We start from the raw sequence: 7851 nt of genomic DNA, 5'->3' as shown, positions 1-7851 counted from the left end.
TTGCTGTTTTGGCATTGGACTTAAACTGACATTTAAAGGGACAGTACATTGGATTTATGTCCTGGGTCAAAGCTGCACAAACCCTGAAAGCTGAAGCAATGGAGGAGCTAATTCAACAGCTGTCCCTGGCTAATATGCAAGCGCAGACTCGCCATGAGGAAGTTAATCAGTGCTTAGCAACCCAGCTGGAGGTACAACAAACTCAACAAAGAGGCGCTGGCTCTGCAGCAAGAAAATACTCGCCTATCGCTTCTCAGCCTTTTGGCTAAGATCAAGTGTAGTATCTGTTCTTATCAGTTTAATATCTGATACGTCCCCTATCTGGGGACCATATATTAAATGGATTTTTAGAACAAGGAGATGGAAGAAGAGCTTGCTCTGTCCACTCCACGCATCGACCTGGTATTGCAGTACCTCCAGGACCGGTGCACCAAAAAAAAAAAAAAAAAGAAAATACTCGCCTGTTGTTGGCCCAGTTGGCAGCCTAGCAAGCGATCCAGCAAGGGGTTATGCAGGTTCAGGTGACTGCCTTACAAGAAGCAGTGCAGCAGCTTTCTCAGGGGCATGAGAAAGCTGCTGTTGCCCCTGGCAACCAGGAGACCGTGAGGGTGAGCCATTTTCTGCAGAAGTTGTCCCTGAATGATGATGTAGAGGCATTTCTTGCTACGTTTGAGAGGACAGCAGAGAGAGAAGGGTGGATTCAGAACCAGTAGGCTGGTCTCATTGCTCCTTTCCTCACCGGAGATCCTCAAAAGGCCTACTTTGATCTGCCACCGGATGATGCTAAAGACTATCAAAAACTAAAGGCAGAAATTCTGGCTCGTCTGGGGGTGACTACAGCTGTTTGGGCCCAACGAATGCACCAATGGAAGTATTGTCCAGATCGGCCACCCCGGTCTCAAATGCATGACCTGGTGCATCTGGTAAAAAATGGCTGTAGCCCGAGGTTTGTCTGGCCCCCAAATCGTGGAGCTGGTCATTCTGAACCGATACCTGAGGTCCCTGCCAGACGACCTTCAACGGTGGGTCAGCCATGGAGACCCCAAAGCAGTAACCCTCCTTGTCGAGATGGTGGAACGATATATAGTGGTGGAGGATCTGCTCGGCCCTAACAAGCTCCAAGGGCCCAGTCTGCCCCGGCCTGTTCGATCAACTGCCGCACTTCGAAAGGATGTCCCATGGAGCCCTAGAGCAAACACGCTGGAAGGCTAAGTGTCACTCCCGGTACCTCCTCAGCCCTCTGTTCCTGTTCAGAGAGGAGGGGATGTACAATGTTGGCGATGTCATTTCTGGGGTCATACCCGGGCACACTGCCCACTGCAAGAGGAGCCCATGGAATGCGGGGTTCTCCGGAGGGGGTCTTTTTATGCCCATAAAGTATGCACCACACATCTCGACCTTGCTGAGGGGAAATTTGAGTGTGAAGTCCAAGTGAACCACCTCCCTGCCTGGGCTTTGTTGGACTCTGGAAGCATGGTAACCCTTGTTCATTCTAGAGTATATGGGAAGATCGGTCCAGTAAGCAAAACTTTACAGGTTGTGTGCATTCACTGGGACACTAGAGACTACCCTCTCATCTCTGTGTCCATCTCTACAGCATGTGGCACTGGTACTCAAGAGGTGGGGGTGGTAAAGAACTTGGTACATGATGTTATAACAGGACGAGACTGTCCATTATTTGCAAAACTGTGGGGACAAGGAGAACTACCTTAACGGTCCAGAGACTGGGGAGAAACTAGTCCCTCTGTTCCTGCTGTTGAGGGGAATAACCCTGAAATGCCAAATGCTCTTAATGTGGATCCAGATGATGAAAATGCTAATGATTTGGTTAATGGTGATGAAAGTAGTGCTGATACTGTTAAGGATGTCAAGATGTGTGGTTCACAGACCTACCTTCAGGTAATACTGGGGGAAGAGAATGAGGAAGTGGCCTCTACCCCTGCCCTGCCACAGTTGAGTGTTCCCCAGGGGGCATTTGGTACTGCCCAGATGCAGGACCCCACTTTGGTCCGTGCACGGCAACAGGTTGTAGTAGTAAATGGGGTTCCCCAAGAGCCAGGTGCGAATTAATGGTGGCCACACTTCACAATATGTAATGAATTGCTTTATCGGGTTACCAAAGTGAGAGAAAATGTGGTAGAACAATTGTTGGTACCCCAACAGTATAGATGAAAGGTTCTGGACCTGGCCCATGATGATGTGTTAGGGGGACACCTGGGAGTTGAGAAGATGGAGGCACAGATCACAGACCGGGTTTACTGGCCAGGTCTGAAAGCAGAGGTAAAGAAATACTGTACCTCTTATCCCACCTGTCAGTTGACTACTCCGTTGACTCATTTCCGGAGCCCTTTGGTCCCTCTGCCCATAATTGAGGTCCCATTCGAGAGGATAGCCATGGATATAGTGGGTCCCTTGGTAAAGTCGGCTCGAGGTCACTCCTACATAATGGTGATCCTCGTCTATGCCACCGGATATCCTGAGGCGCTACCCCTGCGGAATACCTCCTCTAAGGCTATTGCCTGGGAATTATTCCAGTTGTTTACACGGACTGGTTTTCCCAAGGAAATACTCACGGACCAGGGCACCCCGTTTATGTCGATGGTTATGGCCAATGTATGCAAGCTGTTCCGGATTAAACAGCTGCGCACTTCGCTCTACCATCCCCAAACGGACGGGTTGGTAGAACGCTTTAATAAGACACTTATTATGGGTCTATGCTCAAAAGAGTGGTACAAAGGAATGGGAAAGACTGGGACTGCCTGTTACCAGCTCTCATGTTTGCTATCTGGGAAGTGCCCCAGGCCTCCACTGGGTTTTCGCCCTTTGAGTTTGTATATGGGCGGAGACCTCGGGGACTATTGGACTTTGTTAAAGAGGAATGGGAAAGTGAACCTATTCAGCATAAGAGTGTTCTTGAATATGTCTTTCAAATGCAAGAAGGGATCCTAACCGTGATGTCACTAGTCAAGGAACATTTGCAAAAAGCCCAGGAGGCTCAATGATGGGTCTATAATAGGGCTGCTAAAATAAGACACTTCCAAGTGGAGGATCGAGTAGCGGTTTTGATTCCCACTGTGGAAAGTAAATACTTGGCCAGATGGCCCGCAACTTGTGGCAAAATATAAAATATTCCATGGATTTAACACGCCTCTCAGCAAATAGCTTGGGGTGTCTACTTTCCAAAATGGGGTATTTTGGGGGGGTTTTGTGCCATCTTAGCATTTTATAGCCTTCAAAACTGTGATGGGTAGTGAGGAGTGAAATCAAAAATTTACGCCCTTAGAAATCCTGAAGGCGGTGATTGGTTTTCGGGGGCCCCGTACGTGGCTAGGCTCCCAAAAAGTCCCACACATATGGTATCCCCGTACTCAGGAGAAGCAGCAAAATGTATTTTGGGGGGCAATTCCGCATATAACCATGGCATGTGTGAGCAATATATCATTTAGTGACAACTTTAATTACATATTGCAAAAATCAATGAAATGCAGTTACCAGCTGCAAAAAAAAAATCAGATTTCAAATTTCATCAGCTTGCGGTACATCAGAACAATGAATTATGAGTTTTAATTGATTTCTTTGAGTTAATGTACTTTTCACATTGCTCTTTGCCTTATTAAATAAAAGCCTATGGTGACATGCTCCATGTCTTCATAAATTATTGATGAAACCTATGTTTGCATATATCATGGCTTCATATTTTAATATTTATGTATTTATTTATTGAGGTATATATGTAGCGGTACCCTCGTGAGGGCTGCTGAGTATTGTAGTCCTCCTGTCACCCCGCCCAGCCAGGCACAGGATTTCCAATCACTCTTAGACAGAAAATAGTCCATGTATTTTGTTTTGTATTTTATTGAGGTGAATTAACTTGAATAGGGTAATAGTATATGGGATGCCTAGTTGATTAAAGAACATTTACATGGGACAACTATATACACTCTTGGTATATACACTCCAGTCTTCCCTCCAGCACAACACTTGCTTGCAGACTATTACAACTCAATACCTCCTTATGTTTCCAGGACCAGCTAGAACTGAGTTGTAGGCCGGAACTGACTCAACCAGGCCTAAAATAGATGCCCTTTGCAGGCAGAGACCGCGGGCCCCTTTAAGTATAGCAACAAAGATAAGGTAGTTCTTTAGTGCTAGCTGTCCACGTGGCTACTGAGCCCTCCTGGCTGCAGCTGCCTCTCTCCACTGCCCATGTTCCACAGTCCTCTCACCTGGTTCTGCACCCATCTCAGACTGCAATCTCCCAGTCCTCTCAGGCGTGCCTCCCCAGTCCTCTCTCCTAGTTCTACACCCATCTCAGACTGCTCTCTGTCAGTCCTCTCAGGCATGTCTCCCCAGTCCTCTCAACTGTGCTTCACTCACCAGTACTCCTGGCTGGGACCTGTTGTGCCTCCTTGGAGACTTGCCTGACAGTGCTCTTTCCCGCTGTCCTCTCCCTTTATCCTCTTGGCCAGGACACCTCTGTGTGTTGTAGGAGGGTCCAGTCCACACCCAAGCACAGGCCCAAGGTCAACCCCCCCAGAATGGGGAGCTCTCTCCAAGGCCACCAACAGCCTAGCACTCCATCTCCAACTCCAACTTCCAATAACTCCTCCCCCAGCTGGGCTGACCCTGGGTATTTAAGAAGGCTTGCCCACTACCAATCCAGGTTAGGGATTGGTCAGGGCTCCCTAAAACACCCCAGGCAGCTCCATCTCTACTCTCTTCCTTTCTTTCTAGAACATTTTAGCAAACTCAGGAAAGAAGAGGGAGGTCTCAGTGATGTTGCCACTCCCAGCCCAGATCAGACCAAAACAAACAGGCCTGGCTGCTAGCCAGGCCTGCCTGAATTTACCTATCCTATCTCTAGCACCTACCTACCTAGAGGGTGCTATATATATATATATATATATATATATATATATATATATATATATATATATATATATATATATATTTTTTTTTTTTTTTTATTTATATATGTACAGCTGTGTGAAAAAGTATTTGCCCCCTTCCTGATTTTGTAATTTTTTGCATATTTATCGCACTTAAATGATTCAGATCATCAAATTTTATTATTACACAAAATTACACAAAGATAACCTGAGTAAATCCAAGATGCAGTTTTTAAATTATTATTTTATTTATTAAGGGGAAAAAGCTGTTCAAACCTGCCTGGCCCTATGTGAAAAAGTAATTGTCCCCCCCCCCCCCCCCATGCTGAATCATGAATGAACTGTGATTAACCACACTTTTGGGAAAGCTGGGTTAATTTCACTTGCCACACCTAGGCCTAATTACTGCCAGACCTGTTGAATCAAGAAATCACATAAATAGAAGCTGTCTGACAAAGTGAAGCATGCTAACAGATCACAAAAAGCCAAACATCATACCACAATCTAAAAAAATCAAGAACAGATTAGAAACAAAGTAATGTACACAGTCTAGGAAGGGTTTCAAAGCCATTTCTAAGGCTTTGGAACTTCAGTGAACCACGGGGAGAGCCATAATCCACAAATGAAGATAACTTGGAACAGTGGTGAACCTTCCCAGGAGTGGCCGGCCTACAAAAATTACTCCAAGAGCATGAGGACGACTCATCCAGGAGGTCATAAAAGAACCCAGAACTACATCTAAAGAACTGCAGACATCTTGATCTTGACCAAGACATTTAGGCAAATATTCTGTGGACTGATGAAAAACAAAAATTTTACTTTTTGGAAGGTGTGCGTCTCGTTACAGCTGGCATAAAACGAATACAGCATTTCATAACAAGAACATCATACCAGTAGTCAGACATGGTGGTGGTAGTGTGATGGTCTGGGGCTGTTTTGTAGCTTCAGGGCCTGGACGACTTACCATAATTGATGGAACCATGAATTCTGAACTCTACCAGAAAATCCTAAAGGAGAATGAACGGCCATCAGCTTGTGACCTTAAGCTCAAGTGCACTTGGGTTATGCAGCAGGACAATGATCCAAAACACAACGGCAAGTCCTCCAAATGGTTAAAACAAAGTAAAATTTCGGTTTTGGAGTGGCCTAGTCAAAGCCCGACTTAAATCCGATTGAAAAAAATAAATTAATAAATTATTTCCATACCAAAATATAATAATAATAATAATGATAACATCCATAAACCACCAACGACTCTTGAATCATGTGCACTCTGAAGTATGCCAATTCAGTGAAGAACACGTGCCGTCTTCCACCGAGTTGTCTAGTGCGTGACACATCACTTTTGCCATCCTATTGGAGCGCAGGTGGAACGCGATCGGCGTGCCTGCTTACATCATGGGCTTTTTAAAGTGTACTGAACTGTAAGTTATTACATTTTTATATAAATAAAGTAGCTACAAGTTGCACTATGAGGTGTTCTTTCTTCTTTCCTTGATATATGATCTTCATTTGGCTGAATCATCGTTGGGGCCGCTTTCATTGGTGGATACATCTCTATATTTATCCCTGCTTATTTGACATATGTCATGGGTGTCCGATTGGTCTGGTGAGTAGAATGTTTGCCTAATACCGGTGGAAGACGGCAAGTATTCTTCACTGAATTTGCATACTTCACTGTGCACACAATTCAAGAGTCGTTGGTGGTGGTTTATGGACTTTATTATTATTTTTCAGCCTAATGATGGCTTGTTTCACTGATAGTGACAGCTCTTTGGATCTCATATTGAGAGTTGACAGCAACATGAACTCTGGACCTTTTATCTGCTCCTTGTAAATGGGATAATGAGGGAATAACACACACCTAGGCCTAATGAGGGAATAACACACACCTAACTCGATCACTGTGAAATCTCTTTTGTACCTGTACATGTTTTCTCACTTACCTGGCATTTTGTCTGTATATTTTTTGTTATTCTAAATAAAATGGGTAATGAAGGCTGGATAGAGCCCTTCAGCACATTTACACATGCATGATTGGGAGCAACATAATTCTTAACTATGTCAGAGAGGAGGAAGCTCTGCACTGCAGCACAACAAAAGTAAATATATATATATATATATATATATATATATATATACATATATACATATATATATATATATATATATATATATATATATATATATATATATATATATACAGTGGGGACGGAAAGTATTCAGACCCCCTTAAATTTTTCACTCTTTGTTATATTGCAGCCATTTGATAAAATCATTTAAGTTCATTTTTTTCCTCATTAATGTACACACAGCACCCCATATTGACAGAAAAACACAGAATTGTTGACATTTTTGCAGATTTATTAAAAAAAAAAAAACTGGAATATCACATGGTCCTAAGTATTCAGACCCTTTGCTCAGTATTTAGTAGAAGCACCCTTTTGATCTAATACAGCCATGAGTCTTTTTGGGAAAGATGCCATTCCTCCTTGCAGATCCTCTCTAGTTCTGTCAGGTTGGATGGTAAACGTTGGTGGACAGCCATTTTAGGTCTCTCCAGAGATGCTCAATTGGGTTTAAGTCAGGGCTCTGGCTGGGCCATTCAAGAACAGTCACAGAGTTGTTGTGAAGCCACTCCTTCATTATTTTAGCTGTGTGCTTAGGGTCATTGTCTTGTTGGAAGGTAAACCTTCGGCCCAGTTTGAGGTCCTGAGCACTCTGGAGAAGGTTTTTGTCCAGGATATCCCTGTACTTGGCCGCATTCATCTTTCCTTCGATTGCAACCAGTCGTCCTGTCCCTGCAGCTAAAAAACACCCCCACAGCATGATGCTGCCACCACCATGCTTCACTGTTGGGACTGTATTGGACAGGTGATGAACAGTGCTTGGTTATCTGCACACATACCGCTTAGAATTAAGGCCAAAAAGTTCTATCTTGGTCTCATCAGACCAGAGAATC

General features: G+C 44.2%; 1 non-coding gene across 1 annotated transcript; it reads left to right on the top strand.

Annotated features, from left to right (window-relative positions):
• The first annotated feature begins 245 nt into the window (after window positions 1-245).
• LOC141141785 (U2 spliceosomal RNA) lies at window positions 246-436 on the top strand. The gene has a single exon (XR_012244230.1). It is a non-coding gene; the product is annotated as a U2 spliceosomal RNA (small nuclear RNA).
• Window positions 437-7851: the final 7415 nt, after the last annotated feature.

The sequence above is a fragment of the Aquarana catesbeiana genome, linkage group LG04 (assembly GCF_042186555.1).
Source record: "Aquarana catesbeiana isolate 2022-GZ linkage group LG04, ASM4218655v1, whole genome shotgun sequence".
Taxonomy (NCBI): Eukaryota; Metazoa; Chordata; class Amphibia; order Anura; family Ranidae; genus Aquarana; species Aquarana catesbeiana.
The sequence above is the reverse complement of the archived record's forward strand: the minus strand, read 5'-3'. Positions and strand labels throughout refer to the sequence as shown.